Source organism: Apis mellifera, linkage group LG1, assembly GCF_003254395.2.
Source record: "Apis mellifera strain DH4 linkage group LG1, Amel_HAv3.1, whole genome shotgun sequence".
NCBI lineage: Eukaryota > Metazoa > Arthropoda > Insecta > Hymenoptera > Apidae > Apis > Apis mellifera.
The window spans coordinates 22,055,154-22,078,104 of NC_037638.1; the positions used below are offsets into that span (position 1 = coordinate 22,055,154).

The 22,951-nt window shown below is 47.2% G+C and overlaps 1 protein-coding gene across 7 annotated transcripts in view; it reads right to left on the reverse strand.

Moving 5' to 3' along the window:
* Positions 1-22,951, reverse strand: part of LOC552142 (latrophilin Cirl) — a 362,490-nt gene that overhangs the window by 235,222 nt on the left and 104,317 nt on the right. The gene's annotated exons all lie outside the window — the stretch shown is intronic.

Here is a 22,951-nt window from a genome sequence, read left to right on the forward strand (position 1 = left end):
TATCGCCGTTCGAAATTCGTAACGATGACATCCCGCTACGAGGATTTTTCACGCACGAGTCGATTTCCCGTTTTATCCCTCCGCTACGCTCTGCACCCAATCCTAGCCTGGGAACAATGTTTGTTAAATGTTCGTTAAATCGACGAATTTCGATTCTCGAGGGTTACGTAACTCTTTCCTCCCCTCGATTTTCCAAAATGGAAAAAAAAAAAAAAACAAGGAAACCGTGTGCGTGGCGAGGAAAGGAAATTGCAACGCTGTTGTCGGAATGGAAGCGTGCAAATCAGCTTAATTCAGAGAAAACGGGCGCAAAGAGCGCGGGAAGCGGCTCTCTCTCTTCTCTCTCTCTCTGGGGCTCGACTCTCGAGGGTTAAGCGAGCGATCCGAGCGCGCGAGCCGAGCGCACTGTGCGCCCCGTGAATGTGGGTTAACGAAGGCAAAAAAGGAAAACAATTTTCGCATCAGCGTTTCGGCATTCGGCGCACAATGGGACGAATGAAAACATTCGGGTCCGGGCGGGATGAGGGGCGAAGAATGTAGAGAACGAAACGAAGCGCGGCGTCCAAAAGAGAAAAAGGGCTGTGAAAAACAGAGGAACGGAAATAGAGCGCGGTAACGCCAATGCCGTGTTTCCCCTCTCCGCCCTTTCGCAGTCCGCACAACCGGAATACTACTAGCGGAAACTCCCCAACTATTTATTTCCGTTAAGAGTTGTGAGCGCCTCTTACCATCCCCCTTTTCCCGAATCGCACTGCCCGTTCCACCATCCACCAGAGATTTCCCATTCTCCGTGTCGCGACCATCCCTCGTCCCGATTCAAAAATTTCAATTCGAATAACTCCTTTACAAACGTAGCTCCAAACATTTTTTTTTCTTTCTATTCCCGTCATTCGAATCACTCCTCGAAAATCGGTACACCATCACGCGCCAGATCAAACGAGAACTCGCCCCTTAGCTCTCGTATCACCGATCTCGCATTGTGCGGCTCGATTTTACACGACGCGCGATTCGCAAGCGGATCACGATCCCGTGCAAACGCACTAACGACCGCTACGTTTGGCCCGTTGCCAGTGAGCGAGTACGATCGTCGGCGCCGCTGCGAGCTTCAGCCGCGTGAATTTTTCCAACGAAGTCTAATTAAATCGCGCGGCGAACGGTCTCCAACCACCTCTCTCCACCCCTTTTGTTTTCCCTTCGAGCCACGTCCACATCTCGAGCGGACGTGGCGCGCTCTCCGACCTTTCGCTCTCTCTCTCCCCCTCATTGAACGGCCGGTTAATACGAGTCGGCAGGATCGCGCGGCGATCCTTGATTATCGCGGAAACATCTGTAAACTCGAGGAGAAACAATGATAATTGAATAGAGCGCGCCGTTCTTCTGGCCGCACGCATCACGCATAATTAATCCGACGATGCTTATCTCTTCTAACCTTGTACCCCCGGCGTCCACCGCGCGCGTGAATAGAATCGACCGCGCGCGATTCCTTTTCATCCCCCTCCCCATCGATTCCTCGCATTCGTTCCTTCCGTTTTTCTTCTCGACTCGATTCTTCTCCCCCCGATTTGCACCGATTTGTACAACTTCGAATCATCGATCAATCTAGTCTATCCTCTCTACAGAATATCTCTACTTCGATTATTCTCGATGCAATGGTGACGAAGCTAAATGAATCGCTCGTAGAAAATAAGAAAAGGATTCGTATTGTTTCATTGCGAACAAATATTACGAAATACATGCCCGTCGATGATCAACGCGTATAACGCGTCGCGAGATATTAAATCTCGGAAGATCGTACGAGGGGGCGAGGGAAACGTGATAAAACGTAAGCGCATTCCCGCATCGGGCCGATATCCACCGAGTGAAAAGCTTTATGCGCCCCGTATATATATATATATATATATATATGCGTATTCAGGAACGCCCCCCACCCCGTTATCGATCCCCCAGAAAAATCCCCAATTCGCGTGCACCCGCGCTTTCGTACGGAGGGGAGGGGGCAGGAGAACGTTATTGTTTGCCCCGGCGGTCCCGGGCTAATTACATTCCCACGCACAAGCGCCACGATAATTGCGATAAACTCGATGACAACGCGATTTCCATCTCTCGCGCAAGTTGGCCAACCACGCGATATATACAATTGGGGCCCCGGCTCCGCTGGTAATCCCGGCCGATTCTTTTTCTCTTCTTTCTTTCTTTCTTTCTTTTTTTTCTTCTTCGAGCGAATACGCGATCGCTTGATAACCGGCCAGTCGCGGCCCGACTGGCTACTGACTGTATTTTTCAAGATCGGTAATCGAGAGAGTCCTCCGCGAAGCGTTCACCGCCAAGAAATTCCAAGAATTCCGCTTATCGGATCGTCGAATCGCGTTTCGATTCGCGGCCCGATCTCCGCCACGGGGGGATTTATGCGTGTTTGTTTTTTTTTTTTTTTTTTAGAAGCGGTTGCCACCATGATACTCGTATCTTGGCAATTGCGAGTAAAGGTAGCAGCGTTTAACGCGTTCGACGCGTGCGCGGCGATGCTTGATTCGGTTTACGAGACACGATTTAAAAATTCGATTTCGCAAATGATCCGGGATTTATGGGACGAATGGGAAATTAAAAGGAAATAACGAAACCGTAGCAATGATAATTGCGACGATAAAACGTGTCAATGATTTTTTTTTAAGTTTTCCGGTTTCTCGTATGCATCACTCGAATCTTAGACATCACGCGTTACGCGATTCTTGACACGTGCACTCGAATCTCCGCACGATCTCCATGCTCCACCTTTATTCTCATTAAGTTCCCTCTTCGGTTTAAACGTGTCTCTTCCTCCTTTCCCCTCCCCGTCGTCGTCCAACCGCATCCGCGCATATCGCGCTCCAAACTTTCATCAAATACAATTCCCGACGAAGGTGAGGGAGTATAATAGTAGAAACACCTTCTATGATAAAATTCGTGATTACCCACCCGAGATTTAACGAGACCTCCTCCTCGAAGTCCGAAAAACCAGTTAAAGCGCGTTAAAACAGGGGGAGGGCGGCGTAATTGCGATAACACGGGTAATCGGGCGCGATTCGGGATAATTCGGGAGGTCAGTTGAAACCGTTTCGAGGCCCCTCGGTTCCCTCGAGGGAGGGGGAGGTTGTCGACGAATGAAGCTGATGAGCTAACTGGGCCATCGCCGGCCCCTTGTCGCTCGTTGAGGCGCGATCTCGCGACCGATTTCGTTAATCCGATCCGCGAGACGGGCGAGGCGTACGAAAGGTGGGGGTTGGTTGGTGATCGACGGGAAAATTATTTGTTGAAAATCACGTTATCGGGGCGGGCACGCGGGGGCCCACGGGCTGGATTTGCACGTTTCAATTTTACACCCAGACGCATTTTAATGCGGCCGCGGAAACCCCGAACGCGATCGCCATTCCCCGGCGCAATTAAAAATAATTGCGTATTCGCGTGCCGCCGCCGCTGGAACCGCAACCCTGCTTTCCAGGCGTTCCCCGCCGATGAGTTTTGTTTCGTCGATGTACGAGGCGCCATGAGCTTGATTAGCCGGTTTTATATACACTGGTTCGTGGTTTGAAAGGATCGGGGAATAATCGCCCGTTGCGCGCGGGCGTGCATTTGAAATTGTTTCATGGATTTCGTGTGTATGGTTGAACGGAGAAATATGTGCATATATATAGGTATGTGTAATAAATCGGCGAGAATCTGCATCGGTTGTTGTTAACGCCGGGATAGATACTGCCGATTGTTAGATCGAAACGAGCGCCCTGTTCGAAATATTTGCCTAACGAGCGAAAGACACGGCCGGCTCGTGTATCCCTGCCGCAATATAGGGAATTAAACAGATTTTCACCCGGTACCGCGTTTAACGACAACCGCTTAAAACCATATGGAACTGTTAAAACCATACGAAACCGTTCGTTTCTCTTTTCCTCGTTTCGCGTCCATCGAATCCATCCAACGAACGATCGTGTACTTGTAGAGATCGTAATAGGAATCGAATATAAAGGATAAAACGCGTTCAAATTTAAATCTTAAAACTGGACTCGGATTAAAATTACTGGAAAAATCTTAAACCGTTATAATTCCGCGAATGTTAAATTCTTGTCGATGAATGAGAGATCGTTGGAAACGGGGAACATTTTAAGACGCTTTTCGATTTATCCGAATACGACTTTTGGTTCCCGAGATATCGTCGCGTAAGGAAAAGAGAATATTTTCAATTATCATATCTCCATCCTGTTCTCGTTTCATTGACCAATTTCCAAACACCAGACAAGCAACAGACGCGAGATTCTTGAAACAAGTGATACGGGTTTCCAGGAAAAATATCTGGGTCACTGGGTCGCGGACCCATTCATAACTTTTGCATTAAACGAATTATACAAACGCTTCGTATCTCGACAACGGATCGAGATATCGGGATGAATCGAAAAGTGACTTCGATGGCACGATTCCCTTCTTCCCTTCCTCGAGCGAATTTTTATTTATCTCAATTCGTTTAATCCTCACGCGTGTATTTCTTACGCACACTTGTTAACGACGTTGAATAAAATTAATTCTCGCTACAGTTAAACGGTTTCCAACGTAATCGTAATACGTACATATTTAGCATGTTTCTCGAGCATTCTGCCATCGAATCGCATACTGTAACGTTTCTGCGTTTAATGACCGCTGCTTAAAACCAGAAACCATTCGAAACAACGCCCCCGCAACAGCTCGTTCCTCTTTTCCTCGCCCTTTTGTTTATTCGGCCGCGTCGAACGGGCGGTCACGCGGCTCGCATAGGCCACAATGGGCCCCACGAACGTAAGAATTACCGGCCGTGGCATGCGACGGGGACATAAAATTGCGACGCGGGTCGCGTTGCTCGATTTTCTCTCGGCCTTTCGGGGTTGCAAATGAATAGTTCTCTCGTCGGCTCTCCCCCGCTTTTCCCCTCTCGATACGAAGAGCCAGAAAAGAAAGCCAGTATACGCGAGAGCGGTGCGTGCACAAAAGCTGCGCAGCTTTGTTTCCGCTGCTATATGCAACTCCGCGTATAATAACAATTACTCCTTTGAATCGGTCGCACCCCCCATTCCTCCCCGACGACGACTGGTTCCGATTGTTCATCGGCTCCCCTCCCCGCTCTTCCGATTTTCTGCTTTGCCACTTTGAAACTGTCGAGACCTTTGCGCGACTTTCTCTCCCCCTTTTATCCACGACGCGGACGGAATACATAAAAATCAACATATGCTCGCTGAGAAGGGAACAATCGCGTTCATTAACCGATACTCGTGTTTTGCATACAATGCGCCCTGCCACTGTTCCTCTCTCGTATAACGGGAAAGGGGTAGCGGAGAAAATTTTCCCCCCACTCGCGCGTATAATCCTCGATAATAACGATTTGAGAGGAAACGAAAAACAAACACGGGAATAAATTGCGATCGAATCGTAGAAAAGTGATCCGGACAGATCTTCGGCCGGATAATCTCGGATAAATCGGGTACACCTTTTCCATCGCGTAAATGGGACGCGTAAATGTCTTTCCGTCCACGGAGCCGCGTCTCTGGAGCCGCCATTGGCGGGGCGCAACGTCTTCCTTTTGCTGCATCGCGGCATGCATGCATGCATGCATGCATGCATGCAAGCATGCACGTCACGGAATGCGAGCTGCCAGCGGCGCACGTGCACCGCGGCGGAAAGCCGCGGGAGGACAATTGGAAACGGGGTCACGTCAGGGAACAAGATGGAGCGGAATAAAAAGGGGGTTCCATTCCCTGACGGGATGTATCGCGGGTTAAATTTTATTCTCCCGTGGAAAACTTGCCGAGTGCTATCGTATCTGCTTCGAAAAAAAGAAAAGAAAACGGAGAACGAAGGTTTACAAGCGTTTCGTCCACCTCGATCTCGTCCTGATGTATCGGTGACAAAATCTATCGGGTCGATCCTGTCTGACCTACACCTGCGTGCGCGTCAATGTGTGTGTGTGTCGTCACGGGGGCAAGAGACGGAGAAAGAAGCGGAATTGGGGTTGGAGGAGGAGGAGGGGGAGGTAAAGAGAAATTCTCTTACAGATTGGCGGACAAGAGGCGGAAGACGAGGAGAATGGAGGGCGTAGGAGCGCGGCATTTGAGTGGCAAGGGGAAGCGACACGATGGAATTTCAGAAATTGCGCTTGACATTTTCGCGTGCATATCCCTCTCTCTGTGCAGCACCATCTATCCCCTTTCCTAGCTCTCCGCACCTTCTATTTTCACCCGTGAAGGCGTCGACAATGCCTACCCTATCCCTTCCCTCCCCTCCTTTCACGATTTTGCCAGATCGTTTCGCGGCAACGAAACACGGTGGAATTTATCGAGGAGGAGGAAGAGGAGAAGATTGATACAGAGCATGTTAATACATTCGTGGAATAATACGTTTGAAACGAATATCGTATATCAAAATTTCGTAAAAGATTATACCGCGATGAATCAAAAAAATGGAAGAATATTTGGAAATACGAGTAGTGGAATATAATATTTTTCGAATATTAATCGTGGATTCGAAAGGTCCTCTCCTTCCCTTTCGCCCGATTACTCGGCTCCGTTGGCTCGAGGGTGCGCGCGTGCGCGCTCTCCTTTCATCGAAGGAGAAAATCGACAGAGTAGAAAATACGATCGGCGGGATCTTTCCGAAAGAAAGGAAAGAATTCAGTGGACGACAAGTCGTTCCAGCGACCGGTTCCAAACAGCGGCCGGCTCGTAGAAATATCATGGATCGGATGTTATTGCGGGGAGCGGAGATGAAAACTGCAAAGTGGTGCACTCGATTATCGAATTGGAACGTTTCTGCCTTGGACGGAATCCCGCGGTCTTTTTTCTTTCTTTTTCTCCTTTTTTCCCTCCCCCCCTCGTTCAGTTTACCAGACCATCGTACCGATTCCGAAAACGTATTTATACGAAACCGTTCGATTTCGTGAAACGTTCGCGATACGAATGAATCCGGCGATGAAGATGGGAACCCGTGGTAAAAGTTTGCAGAATTTTTCCGCGAAATTCGGAGGAAGAAAGAATGCCCCTCCCTCTCTCTCTCTCCACGTTTCCACGAACAAAGGGGAGATATTTGCGTTTGAACGCGGTACGGTAGCGAAAATGCGGTCACGAGAAAAAGTGAGTTTCAAAGCGCCGATTTATTTCAACGATCCGCGTCGTTTGTGCAAGCGCAAATAAACGAGCGTCGCGCTACCGGCGGGACCGGCGTGAAATACTTAACGACGAATAGTAGCGTGAAGCGCTGATAATTTCAAAGGGGGTCAGAAACGGTGGAGAAGGAAGCTGGGAGAAGGAAGGGAGGAGGAAAAAAAAAAAAAAAAAAGAAACGAGGAAGTGGAAAGCGAAAAAAGGGGGGCGATAGAGGGCGTGCAACGTTGCGAAAGATCGTTCTCAATGGCGGAATGTTTCAAGTTCCAGAGTGGTCGAGCGTCCCCGAGGAAAATAAATAGAACCCGTCCGCAGTCCGCGCGGAAAGAGGAGCGGGACAAAGAAACAATTAAAAGAACACGCGGCCGCTTTTGACTCGCGGGAGAAAATAATTAAACCCAGTGTCCCCCTCCCCCTTCTCCTCCCCCCCTGGTTGACGAGTCTATCGTTTCGAAGGAGCTCTCATTCGGCTCGTTAAACGACAGGCTTTTCCTCTCTCTCGTCGAGACGAGACGTCGTGGAGCCGATGATGGAAAGTGCATACATACATATATACATACATACATACACCGGCAAGTGATAAAATTATCAATAAAAAGAAAAGAAACGCATCGTTCGAGCGATTCGAACGTTCTCTCTCGAATTGACACGAACGATGAGGGATGAATCGTGTAGCCCCCTTCTCCCCGCCATTACGAGAAATATTATCGGCAGAAGTGGAGAAATGGGACGAAGGAAAGTGGGGGTAACGATTGTATTATTCGGCGCCCCTTTTAGAAAATTCAGCTCGATCTCCGTGTTCCGAGTACGCGATCCCGGCTTTACCCTCCTCCTCCTCCTCCACGGAACGAGGGCTCACTTTTCACTTAAGACCGCCGAGGGGTCGCCTCCCCTTTTCTTCCTCTCTCTCCCTAACTGCTCGACATTATTCGTTATTACCCGCGTGCGTGATGCGAGCAGGGCAAAACGGTATCGCCGATAAATCTTGGGGAACAGGGCGCAGAGGCCGGTCAGATAAAGTCCGGCTGGATATACGAGCGGTACGAGAGCAACAATCTCTTCTCTCTTTTTTCTCTCTTTTTTCTTTCTTCTTTTTTTTCCCTATGCATTCTCGTGGCTAGAGAGATTCTCCGTCTTCTTTCCTGTTTCTATGGTCCAGTTCACTTCTGGCTATTCGAGATTTCCGTCGGGACACGCCGGGAAGAGCACAAGAGTCGAGAGGAGAGAAGGCCTACGAGAAAAAGGCGGAAGAAAGGAGAACCGAGTCGAGAGAGCTTCCGAAGAGAGAGAGAAAAGAAGCGAGGAGAATAACGTTTAAATCCACCTTCGACCTCCTTTTCTCGTGCTCGCCACTTCTCTCGAAAAATATCACTCGCGAATTTTCCACCGCGTATATTTTCTTTTCTTTTCTTTTTTATTCCTTCACCCTCCCTTCCTCCCTTCGTTCACCCGATGATCGAAAATAACAGATATTTTCGACCATCCTAAAACGATAGAAGCATTCCGAGAACGATAATCTCGATCGAATCTCGGATGGATTAGCGTAAATCTCTTCTAAACAGGGAGGGAGGGTTTACGCCCCTATTTAGAGGTCTCTATTTCCAATTGCCGCCATTCTCGATCGAGCCCCACCACCACCAATTTCCACGCCAATCCAACGTTAGGTCTGGCCGCCGGTATGAATAGGGAAACGGCGGTGAAACGCGGCCTGCGAATTCCCGGCCTTCCGTGCGATAAATCCAACGTCTATTCCGCGTTACATCTAATGATTCCGGTTCGCTGGCTCCCTCTTGTTCCGCGCGCGACATTAACCCCGCCTCGACATTATATGGCGTGTCTGAGCGGGCAGTAACGATTCCCTTAAAACAATTTATGCGCATTGATTAATAGGATAAAGCTCTCGAGAGTCGTGGGCCTCTCGTGGAGGAGGGTACGGAGGGAGGGGAGGAGACGAAAGGGGGAGACGATAGGGGCGAGATATCGGGTACACGCAGCGCGAAATGCAAGGGACCGTGAAGCCATCAATTTAAATGTGCATTGGCGCCGGGAGAGGCTCGTCGAGAGAGGCTTAAATTCGGCAGAACGAAATGGTTCCCCGGCCCATGATGAGGAGGAGTCGGAAGAAGAGGAGCATGGTAGGTATTACCAGGAAATAACGAGGAGCTTTTAATCCACCTTGCCGACCCTTCGATTAATCCCCCCGGCGAAGGGAATTCACCGAGGAATTCCAAGGTTGGCACGTATTCGAATTCGTTCTCGAATATTTTTCGAGCCTCCTCCCCTCATCGACATCTTATCCACGGATTTTCATGGAGGAACGCGCGGCATTGTATCGCGAACGATATTCCTATCCCTATCGCCTTTGTCGATAAGAATTTTGATAAGAAATGGAGTTGGATGCGAAGAAACGATGTCAAGAATTTTAAGGGTAGATGATCGATTTCCCCGACGCGAAATTCGCGCGATATTTAACGCGTATTTATCCTCGCTCGAGAAATAAAACGAGCTTTCCTCTCCGAAAAAAAAAAAAGAAAAAAAAGGGGGGGATTTTATTCGAGGGCCAAATTGGGGGCACTTAAAACACACTAGCCACCATTATTCACAGACATCGGGGATAGGAATAGCAGACAACGATCCATTGTCCGTATATATATATTCCCGATTGAATGGCGGATCTCGATGTTACAGGGAACCTAACCTGGCCCGTATTTTCGAAAACAATGATCCGCAGTATTGCGGTTACGTGCAGGAGAGCGCGATACACTCGATACGCGGTAACCAGGGAAAACCAGTAATGTGTACACGGCACGGTTCCGTGAGCACACGGGGCTGCGGGGGCGGCGTATGAAAGCCCCGAAAAGCAGAACTGCATTACGGCCTGCAGCACAGTTGCATTAACTCTCCCACACTCGCGCGTGGACAAACCCACGCGGGGCGCAAACGCGCGCGAGAACAGCGTTTTCTAAAAAAAAACGCTTCATTTCGATCCGCGCCAAAATTTTCCTCGACCGCCCCGTTTCGCGTCGATTAATCGACTAATCGCCCCTTCGACTTTGTTTGTCGCGGCGAATCGACGCAAAATTTCCCCTTTCTCCCAATTTGTTTACATTCTCGCTCTCGGGAACACGACAATTCGAATCGCGTGCGTTTCCCATATTTTATTTATATTTCAGTTCGCGTTTTTCACCCGTTTTTCTTCCCCTCCCCATCTCGAGGAGGTTGTTCAAAGATTCTCGAGGATCGTATCCGCTTTCAATTAATCCCTTCGTAAGGGTTCTACCCCGGTAAGGGGATTCCCTTCGAATCCCTTCTCCAAATGCTAAGGCAAGGATAGATTGGATGAAATCGAATCGCCGTGACGTTTATTGATTAAAACAATGAAATAATCGAAAATTATTAGGACGGGGGGAGGAAGGGAAAAAATGTTTCGTTCAACGAACGCAACATTCTGATTGCGTTCAATGAAACGATCTTATACATCCCTCGTCGCGCATACACATCCCTGAAGTCCCTAAAGTTATATTACACCCTCGAAGGGGATACGTTAGATCGGAGATAAGATACGACAGAAACGCGCGTATCGAATCGTGTCGAACAAATAATTCGGCGGAGTTGTTTCGGTCAACTACAAAGAGGACGAAGGAGAGGCGAAACGAAAGAGGGTGGACGAGGCGAAGGTCGAAAGAAGAGAAGAAACGAGATGAGAAGCGTTTCGAAGCGAGATAGAGAAGAGAGAGGGAGGGAGTATGGTACACGCGTCGAGTGTGTAGTAAGGTTATTAATTTTGGGACGGTGGCAGCGGTGTGACAAAGCCATCTGGCGTAATGGGCTTTTGCTCGAGCCGATTACAACCTCGCGAGAGAGAGAGGAATTAAAACGAGGAAGGATCGGTTGAATTTGGTGGAACGCGAAGGAAGAAAGAAGTTAAGTAAATAAAATTCGATATTACTTGTATACGGAATATCGAATATCTCTGAATATCTCTCGACATCGGTGCACAACTATCGAGTTACAGGCGTGAAACGATCGTGAACTCTCTCCTTTCCGGGGAGAAAACGCGTTTGTATCCGTAATCTCGCGAGATTACAGCGTAGCACGCGAGAAATCCCCGGTTTCGTTTTTATTTCGCGAAACTTTTGTAGCTCGTTACGCGTTCTGGTTTCACGGATTGGTAAAGGGATTGGAAAGAAATCCAAAGTATGATACGTCTGCGTTCGAGGGAGCCTGTCGGGGGGCGATTATAACACGGCTGATGCGATTTCCAGCGATTCGATCGATAGTAATTCATGCCCATTTCTGCGGTCCACGGCGTGCTGCGGTTTTGATTTGCAACCGACAAATGGAATCACGCGTCTTCGGCAACGTCTTCGTCGGCCGTAATCGAGGGCCGGGATCGAGGAAACGACGCCACGACGATCCTCGTTCCCCACCGCGGCGAGAATCCACTCGCGGCTACATCCTGTCCCCGCGAAAAACGTCCAAAGAAACAGGAAGCCGCGTAATCAAATCAATTTCGCGCCCCGTCTTTCCACCAGTCCTCCTTTCTTGCTCTCTCTCCGATCGATCCAAATGCCCCCTCATGCCATTTTTTCATTTTTTAACATCGCTTCCCCTCGTCCACGAGGAGGGAAGAAAGAAAACGAGCCGCTTAATATCGAAACAACAATCGAACAAAGGCGAGTTTTGTTCCTTTCGATCGAAGAAAATTTTCAATTATATCCTCCAGCTTATTTATTTCTCAGAGCTGCCAATGCGCGAATGGATCCGTGAGAACTTTATTTTTCGTAAATCTTCGTCGTCCAAAGGGAACTGATAAATATTCGATATTTCCTCGAGATTATTCTTCGCCTTCTTGCCCGGTAATGGAGGCTCGTGATTGACATGTAAATCATAAAATATCCATTAACCTTTTTCTTCATCCTCGAGCGATCCGTGGCATTTATTTCGGTCAATAAACGTTCCTTGTACGCGATATAAATAATCATCGATACCTCGACGATAGCGCCAGTCGCAATTAAACGACACCAATGAGAATCGTAAAATGCGGAAATATATACCATTCAAGAGGATGCAAAGTTATCTTTGGAAAAGAAAAGAAAACTTGAATGCAGATAGGCTTGTTACACACGCTTGCCCGTTGAACAGGTTTCTATTTCACACTGACATACCAATTCTTTGGCCGGTAACTTGGGAATAGATTCGTTCTTTTCTATTTATCCAAATACGATATATTCGAAATAGCGGACAACGATGATTTCCGAAATTTGATTCCTCTTCCTCGTGGAAAAATCACGGGTACAGAGAAGCAAAAATATCAGAGCATTAGGGAGAGCAGAGGCCTGTAAACGCCAAGTAACCAGGGACCACCGACCACTTTGCGTAATTACCAGCTCTATCCGGTCAGGAGCGTGGTATTTAATCGGGCTAAAGTGCAGACCCACTCTCCCTTTCTCGCTCTTCCTTTCCCTTCCTCCCTCTTTTTTCCACTTTCCCTCCGCGCTCCGCTCCTCCTCGTCCATTTTTCATCGCGAATCTCTCTCTCATTCACATACTCTCTCTCTCTCTCGTCCCTTTCTCTCCCATCCCAACGAAATCTCGGTTGATGATGAAACGAGGACGGGCCGAGGAAAGCGGCAAGGTCGAAAACGCGGTGTAGCGGAACAGAAGATATCTTCGTTCGTACGTTGGGGGTGATGCCCAAATATTTGACCGAGAAAATGATATCCCCCCATTTAGACTTTTCCCATTGCCCCGGGATCGGCGTTACCTCGCTGGGGATGGATACGATTTTTGGTCGAACCTTTGGAAGCAACCTTCTCTTCCTCTTTTCCTCTCCGTGATTCCAATTCACCATCTCTCCTCCCTCTTTCACGCTACGTTGCTGCTCGTTTCCAGAGGAGGAGGAGGAGGAGGGAAGAGGGTTACCACGATTCTTTTCTCTGCGCCCGTTTCCTGCGACTCGGTGAAAGTCGCCGGGAGGAGAATAGGTTCGGTAATTTGCGACGAGGAAGGGACAAGCTCCGTCGTGGTGAACGGGAAAGGGGGGAGGAGATGAAATTTTTAGGTACGGAGCATTTTCGAGGAATCGGTAATAACGGTTCGTAATTGGTTCCACGGACGGAAGCAATTTCCCTATCGGGTGGATGATCGCCGATTTTACGGGTAGGCGGGCGCGAGAAAACCGTTGATGCAGTGTGTTTCTTGGCGAAGAAAAATTTTTGGTAAAAGAAGAATAGGAGAAAGGAGGAGGCATGGGGGAGGGGGATAGCGAGTGTCTCTCGTGTGGGCAAAACTGGGTCTTCTTTCCCGCTCTGCTGGACAGATTAAAACTGTAATTACGAGAAGAATGGTTCGCTAAGAAATAGAATATTTGGCCCATTGAACGCGGCCAACGACCAGGACGGGGAAAATTACAATAATTTCCACCGCGGAGACACGTGAACCCTACCGTCGTCACCTTCGTCCGTTCTTTTCATTTTCTTGTATTTCTTTTTTTCTTCCTCACGTCCTTTGTTAATCACGTAACCTCGTTTCCTCGTGTCAAAATTCAACTGGCTGTCGGAGGATTTTCTTTTTTTCCAGATGAAAAAAAATTCCAGATATCTCCCTTTGCTTACGAACTCGAGATTCTCGAGGTTTTCTCCTCTATCCATCCGTTCTTCTCCTCTATCCATCTATACCGCGTTCCTCCTTCGTGCAATCTTCATTGCATTTTCATGTCCTCGGTGTTCCAATTCTCGCACGTCATCCTCATATTTATGCAACGATCCTCTTCCCGTTGGGCCCACAATCCTAGATTTTATACCGCGGTAATTGTCGCGGGAATCGATGATTCGCGAGAGGAAAACAAAGGGAATATAAAAAAAAGAAAAAGGAAAAATTCTTCTTTAGTGGAGAAAATCCGGGCCTCGGTCGCTGTATATATTAAGCAAACTATTTTTCCAGAATTTTTCCAGAAGTCGAGATTCGAGAGCGAGACGAGAAGAGCGGATGTTTTAATCTTTCACAAGGCAATCGAAATTTTTCAAGCCCCGGGAAAATTCGCGAAGTCGTAACCCGTGACAAGAGGGGGTCGACGGGGAGGGTTGAGAAAATTCTGCCACCCTCTCTCTCTCGCCATCGACGATCCCTCGCCTCTTGCTCGCACCTTCATCCTCTTGCTCCTCCACCATCCTCCCCATCCCGCCTCTCCCCACTGTCATCGGCGAAGGCTTCATCGCATTTTCATGTCGCCGCGTGCTCGCCTCGACTCTCGTGCGCGGTTCCCTCATATTTATGCAACGGTTGCACGACCGGACACGGATCTCGCCAGGGAAACGTTTTCTCGGCGAAAAAACGCTCGCCACCGCCCTCAAAGGCCAACGTTTACGCGTTCGGCCTTAGTTTAAAATTCAGCCGCGAAAAAAGGAAAAAGGGAAAAAAAAAAAAAAAAGGAAAAGAAAAGAGGTGAAGGACCACTCGACGATTCTCTCCGTCTCCCTTCCGCGTGTCCTCTCCCTCTCCTTTCATCTCTCCACCCCCACCCTATCCCTATCCTATCCGTTCGCCTCGTCTTCGTCGCTTCCACGACGACGATTTCGTAATGGGGCATGCGTGTTATCGGGAAGCGTGAGCGCGTCGCGACAAACCAAACTGTGAGGGGAAACGTTGACCATTTTTTTCCTTTTCTTTTTTTTTTTTTTTTTTTCGATTGTAACGTAATATTTCAACCCGTTTAAAAAAAACGAAAGGGGAAAAAGAGGGAAAACGGATTGGATTACCCGCGATCGTGGAGCGCAACGCCGGGTTCTGTCCTCTCTTTTTTTTTTTTTTTTTTTTTTAATCCGCGTCGGCCGTCGTGCACATCGTACGAGTTCGAAATGGAATTTTTTAAAGAGAGAGAGAAAGAGGGGGGGAAGAGAGAGAGGGATAGAGTTAGTGGTGGAGTTACCGAGTGGGTGGTAAGAATCGTCAGAAGTGCATCCTCGAGGACAGCTTTATCCGGTGCACATGTTTACGATACGCCATGACGAATCGGCTATTTTCGAGCAAAGCACGAACCCTTAAGAGCACTTCCCATTCTTTAGGGGGGGGAGGGCGTGCTTTTAGTTGAGAGAGCGCGTTAAGCAGTTCGGCTAAGAGTCCCCGGGCAAAACGAATTCACGGTAGACTCTCTCTATTATCCGGACTAATAGGGACACGTGACCGTTGGAGAGCAGGAGAATTTCGGGACAATCGCGTTCTGGAATGTTTTTCTTGAGATAAATACTCGGACTCGTGGAGTAGAGATAAACTCCGGCTAAATTTCGGGCAGATAAGTTTAAAAAAAAGCTTCCGATCGCCCATCCTTTCGCGACCTATTACACAATGTACACAACGAAACATCCTAAACAATCCATCGTACCACGTAGCACACATGATTCGTTGAATACCACGTTTTTCATGACAAACGTTCGTCGAGGAGAAATAGAATCGATCGTGAGGAGATGGAGTTAAAAGGCAGTGCGAGGGCAAACGACGAGCATCGACGAATATCGATGTAGATATTTGAAGAGCAATGGAGGAGACACGGAACGGCGTCGACGGCACAAGGATCGGTAACGCAATCTCCGCTACCGTATGAAACTCAATCACGTTTTTCAGCGTCTTCGTTTATTACGCGCACGGGCGCGTAATATTCCACGGCGAAACGGTGAACTTATGACGAGGCGAGGGGCCGCGGCGATACGGACGGACGACAAAGAGGGGCGGAGGGTGAGACGCGTGGAACAGGCAATACCCTGTGTGCGCACTCGTACGAATTCCCGGCTATCGAGTATCATTCAAAAATTGCCCGAAGGAATTCGATATTCGTGAAATGGCGGCTAGACGCGGCTGTGACGGACCCGCGTTGCTGTATACGCGCGTCCGTCGAAGCCACACGCTATTACGTGGGGTGCGCCGATCATTTCGAAATTTGGATGGATGCATCTCCTGTTCCGCGAAGGAAACCTTACGATTCCAATTTCTATTCATCCGAATGTGTTATCCTCGCTTGCCAATAACAACAACGGCGCAAGAAAGGCAAAAGAAATAAATATTTAGAAATTCATTAACAACGCCTATTTTTCCATTCTTCGAAAAGAAAGGGAAGATTTTTCTTTCTCTCGCGTTCGATCGAAACGCGTAGATTCTTTCTTCGATCCTACCAATTTTTTCCCCTCCTCTCCACGGTTCTCTCCCCTCCCGGTTCACGGCCGTTCTACCGTGTATCGTTCTTCCAAGCCTCCTCTCCTCCCCTTGCCCCACTTGGCGGTTTCGCGTGTGGCTCGTCCACAGTCTCGCTCGTTGAATAGATTAAAACGAATACACGCCGGTAAGCCGGCGTAACGTCGTTCACGGATTCGAACCATGAATTTCAACCGTGAAAATATGCCCGCGCTCTCTTTATACGCACGGCCGAAACGCGGAGGCAAGATAATCCGGCAAAACGAACAAACTCGTTCCCAACCGCTTCTTCCGACCCTCGACACACCACTCGACATAATACTAGATTATGGTTAGAGGTTGGCCTGCCCTGCCCTGCCCCTCTCTCTCTCTCTCCGTCTTCCTTCCTTCCTTCCTTCCTTCCTTCCTTCCATCTTTCAACTCCGACACACAACGGCTTCACGTACACGTACCTCTTTCAACATACTTTCGATCGCATCTACGCGGCTCGAGCTTTCTTCGACCCTTCCTCTTCTGGATATTTTCCAGATCTACTCGCTTCGCCCGCCCATCTTCCCGCGCCAACTTTAAGAGAGGATCCGAGAGAATTTTTACGACGAGAATGATATCAGAAGCGGAATTGACGACACTCCGCGAGACGTCTCCGAATCGTATACACGTCTCGAGTGGAACTGCGAAGGACGTGAGCTCGAAAGTAAATGGCTGTTTCGAACTCGAATGGAATGTTCCGAGAAACAGAACTGCGTCCTACCGGTAAGTAAACACTTCGGGGCCACTTCGGAGTTAAGAATCCTTAATTCTGCTTATCCCGTACGGTAAATATACCGTAAATTTATTACTCGGCGAATCTTCTTATCGTATCATTATCTTCTCGACACATGGATTAAAAAAAAAAAAAGAGAGAAGAAAAACAGTCACGATCGTTTGGAATTTAACTTGACGCCATCATTGAAATTTTGAACCGTCGCGATGATTCCTAACCACGATCAACTCTCGATGGAAAGTTTGGAAAGGATTTCTCTCGTATCGTGTACGCGATACGATATCGAGAAACGAAAAACCGCGGAGAGCGGTTCGATACGGGCAACAAGCCCCTCGCCGCGTCGCGTCGAGTCGGGAATCGAGCAACGACGCGTCAAAATTGATTTTCGAGCGAGTGCGCCGCATTGACCTCTGACTTCATTAAGCATAGGCCGCGCCTCGCGCTTCGAATTAATTATACATTCGGTTTTCGCTCGCGCGGTCCCGCATCGCGAGAGATAATGCACCTTCGATGCTGCGCTTTTGCACGCATTTTCCTGAAATCGACCCGAGGTCAGCCACCGTTCCATATGGCGACGATCCGATCGATTCCCTTTCTCTCTCTCTCTCTCTCTCTCTCAGCAATGGAATCATTGAGCTCCTCGAAACGAGCGGCCTCGGTTCGGTTACCGCAACGATTTCGCGCGGATAAACTCCTCCTATATCCTTTTAAACGAATTACAACAAATAATTCTACCGTAGAAATGGGTTTGCTTCAATGCCCCTTCCTCCCTTTTATCGGGATATGCCGAATGCATTGTGAATATACGAGTAAGTGTTGGGGATAACAAAAGGTTATCGATAAGTATCTCTGGCTTGGAATTTTTCCACGAGCTTAGGGAAAAATTGGAGTTGGACATAAACGATCCAGTTTACAGTGTAACCTACGCAAAGGATTAACCCTTTCACTGCGGCCCACATATCGATAAAGCTTGCTGTATATGCAGTTGAAAGAGTGCGAGGGTATTTTTTTTTAAATACTTTTGTGTTAAATATAGAATATATATTCGTCGTGAATTATTTGGTTCAGAGTTGAAAGAGAAATTAACGCTTCGTTATTATAAAGCGGCAGCTCATCAACGCGCTAATAAATATTTCTATCTAGCCTGATAATTTTGTCGAGAAGATTGATAAAAGTAATTATAAAATATATTGTAAAATAATTTATAAAGATTTATAATTTAACGTCACATTACGTCCCCTACGTATTATTTTTATTTAATTATAAGCATTTAAAGTATATCATATTATTAAAACTCGATATCGATATTCTCCAAACAATTTGCCATTATCTGCTAATTAAAATATCCGATCTATCTTTTCGTAAACGTCCATCATTATCTTTATGCCGTTATTCTTACGCTCGGAATAATAATAAATTACAACAAATTATCATAAACTGTATGCTATATAAATTTCCTTTATCTTCGCCTTAAAATTTCAGATATCGCATCCATCTTGGAAAACAAAAGCGCACTATAAATAACTTCGCTTAAAGATATTATATCCATCCCCATTATATACACAACAAACCTTTTCCTAAAAAAAAAATCTTTCGAATCGTCATTTTATCTTCGTTCGCGAATAAAACCGAAGAGGATGCAAAATTAGATAATACAATAGGAACCTATCGATAAATCAGAACAGTAACCGATACTCGACTTCCCTATCGTTCCCGAGGATCGAGCCTCATATCCTTGCAATACTTCCCACGCATTAACACCGACACGCCACGTAGAAACGTTCTCCAACGTTGCCCAAGCAGGGAAGGATAGGCTGCGGAAAAAAAGGGAAAGAGGAAAAAGAAAGAGAGATAGGCCGTTCTTAACACAACGTTCGACAAACAACAAAGGCAAAAAGGCCGTACGTTTCGTGGCGACTTCCGCGATCTTGCACACCACCGACTCACCTATAACCATTAATCGGCCGAGGTAGCGTTTCACGGTAGTTACACGTTGCGTCTAACTCGATCGCGATCCTTCCAATTATTAATAGCACAGTGTCGTTATACTCGTTCGTCTAATCCTGCGAGATCGAGCACGAGATGCCAGATTTCCTGATCCTGTCCACGCTTCCCACCCAACGAGTTTATACACGTGATAGGAAGAAATTTTTCGATGTACAATTATTTGAAAATACTACAATTTGAGTTGAGATGTACATACACGAAGAGATAAAATGGTTGAAATATTATTTCGAATTAACGAAGAAAGAAAAATTGTCACTTTGATTAACAATAATTAATAATTGAATAAACTCGGAACGTAATGTTATATTATAAACGTATAATTATTTCTCTACGTGAATGATATTAAATGTGTTTTTCTCTCCTTTTCGATAAATCAAGCAAAAAAGTTAAATTGTTTATTTATTTATTTATTTATTTTTTATATTCGCGCCGCCCGTATTTTACGTCTCGAAAAAAATTGCAGCATCACCGAACAATTTCGTCGGCCGAAAACTTTTCTCCAAGGTTAATACACGGACCATTAATTACAACTCATTAAGAGAGGCAACTGGCCGTCTCTAGCGGCTTGTGAATCATTCTTAATCATTTCATCTACGGTCCAACCACGATGACCATAGTCGTCGGCCTCCTCCTCCTCCTTCTCCATTCGTATAGCACAGTAGCAGTTGTATTTCTCTTTCTTTATTTCTTTCTTTCGTCTCGAGCCTGTTTATGGTGTATAGTAACTACGAGAGAGAGTAAAAATTATAGTGAGCTAACCGGGAGTTCAGGGATTATTGCCACTTAAGCGGGCAACGCTAATCGATGTGACGAATCGCCTCGAGTTACGCCCGCTCCACTGCTTATTGCTTCGTTAGGGAAACCGATCGCGGGTAATGTGTCGTGTCGCCGCGGATTGATCGCCGATCCTGACCCTTGTAATTAAGTTATCGCGTCAACAACCCCCCAGTGGTCCTCAAACGGAGGACGGACGTCGAACCGCCGACCGATTCCGCGGGGCTTAATCATTTGCATTAAACACCGCTCTCTGGAAAATCGAGAAATTTCGCCCATTGAGAACGCAGCAGGAACTTTACAATTACATTATTATTCTTGATTATTATTTTCGAAAAAAAATTCCATTCATTCGTTTCGAGTGGATACTAGTTAAAAAAAAAAGAAAGAACGAGAAAAAAGAATAATCTCACGAGAGTATTTAGTCGTCGAGATGATGACTAAACGTGAACGCCGCTCTGTGTCAGCCGGTCGACGGCGATGGCTGGTGACACAAGTCGCGAACAGAGCGAGACGCGAGAACGAAGTCGACGGCCCTTCGCCGCAAATTAGTTTCGTTCCCGTTTCAAAAAGCCGGCTGCAAGAACATTTCCTCGTGGTGGAAACAACTCGAGGAGCACTCCTTCCGCGGTAATCGCCTATTTATACACCGCTACCCGATACGAGAGATTCAGAAATTTCCCCAGTTCGACACTCGCGAATAACACGCGTTTAAAAATAATCTCTTTTTTTTTTTTTTTTTTGCTATTTTTCACCAATACACCGTTTCGCTCGACTGCAATTAAACGCTAATCCGTAAATTACCCTCTCTCGCGTTTTAATCCCGCGATAAAGAGATAAAAAAAAAAAAAAACGCGTGGTACAGGATCCACGGGACGGGGATGGATCGTCGAACGGACAACACTGGCCATCGAATTTGGGCAGCGCAGTTTATTCGGCCGCTAAGACCGCGCGGCTGTAGTTAGCAGCTGGCTCGTTCCGAATCGTCTCGACGCCACTTCCAATTAATTTTACCGGGACAGGAACAACGGTAATTGGACTAGAAATAATATTCGTCGCCAGGACACCACCGCGGTTCGGGCCACGCATTGTGTTTAATTATCAATTACACCCGCCACCGCAACTATACGCTATACAACACCCGAATACAGTTATTGTTTCTCCGACCATGGTTCCGCTTCGATGCGGGTTTCCGAACAATTGCGCGGAAAATGAAAGCGAGGCAGATGGGTCAGAATGCGTGCCACTTCCGGAAAAAACCGAGAATGGGTTCAAATTGGTAATTACGAAGCATTTTCTTTTTCTTCTTCTTCTTCAGGGTGGGAGATCAGAGATGAGAATTGATTAGAAGGAATAAAAATGAGAAGCAAATAGCAGTGTGAATGGTCTCGTATGACAGATACCGTTGTTCTTCATAGGTTATTAAAATCTCTCGTGCAAGGAAATCGTTCGAGTACGACTTCAAACGACTCGAGAAACGAATTTGTGCTCGTGGAGGAACGGGAGGTGTTAGCGGGAATAGAAATGGAAAGAGTTGACGAACCGTGTTTTTTTTTTTCTTCCCCCTCCGTTCAAAAATTTGGACGCTCTTCCATAGAACGGTTCTTAGATCCGTTTCTCTTTCCGCCTTTCGGCCTTTCGAGATTTACGAGCCGAAAGAGCGTCGCTTACGAAACGAGAATTCTTCAACGTCAAGGGTAATTAAGTTCCGCGGGAATTTCGATAACGGATGGTCGGGCACGAAGTCGTTAAACTCGGAGAAAAGTTAGTCCCCGACTAGGTTAATACGTGACGTACGAATTTAAAAACTCCTCCTCCCACTTCCTTCCAATTCCAAAAGGAGAAGGGGATAAACACCATGTTTATTTCGTCGAACGTGAGACACTTTATCGCAATTCGATTTGTTCCAATTCTTCGACAAAATCCCGCGCGGATCGAAGAATCGACGTCTCGGTTTTTGGGACGAATCGGGAGGAGAAACAATTTTTTCCTTTTTTTTTCCCCCCCGTCCGGTATTCGTATAATATCCCCCCCCCCTATCGAGGGAGTAACTTCTTTCGATCGGGAACGAAGTTTCGATCCCCTTTTCGGCGCTGTCGTTACTCCATTTGATCGTAATCACTCGATCCGATACGGTCGACTTAACCCCGCTGCCGCGCTCGCTCCATTCCATATTCCGCTTTCGTCCGTAAATCTTCCAACTTGTTTCAAACCATCTCTCTCACCCCCCTTGCGTGTCTCCTTCGCCCCTGTCCGCGTACCCATAGACGGAGAAAGATAGATGGATGGATAGATAGATAGAGAGGAGATCAGACTCGACTCGCAAAGTTTTTCGACGTGTGAAGCTCAAAGGAATAAAAATAAACGTCGAAATAATTCCGGCTACGCGATCTCCGGGGAGGGGGAGGGTTTTCGAATAAAGTTCTTAATATACGAGCTCTCGTGAGTTCAAAGCTTCGAAAACGTTCCTATTCATTCACAATCCATCCATTGTTCTTACCCTCCCTTAACCACTGTTTCATTTCTTTTTTCCCCCTTCCGCCAATTTTTATGATTTATTCTCCTTTCGATTCGACGTTCATGTCTCTCTTTCTCTCTCTCTGTGGAGACGCGTAAAACCTTCACCCCAAAAATGGGTTCGCCCACATAGAGACGGGGAAAGGGGGATCGTAGTCACGACGTTTAATGGACGATTGCCGAGGAGGCAGACGCAGCGACGACGACGACGACAACGACGAGACCCTCGACCCTTCGTAACCGACGAAAGACATTTCCTCCTCTCGTCCCGAAGGCAACCGAACCGAGGCTAATCCACGATATCGTTCGTACTTCATTAAGGGTCATTTCCAACGGACCGAGAAGCGATTCGTTGATTTATCGACTCGATCCATCCTTTATTCGATTCGCTCCCTACGAGATGTTCGTTCGAATACACGCACACCGAGATCGATGTGAAACGTGTCACACGTTACGGAATGATACGTTGTTGATACGTTTTTTTCTAAACGAAACGGATATTTTTATATCCTCTTCTTGCAACACTTTGAACAGATTTAATCCACGAATTTAA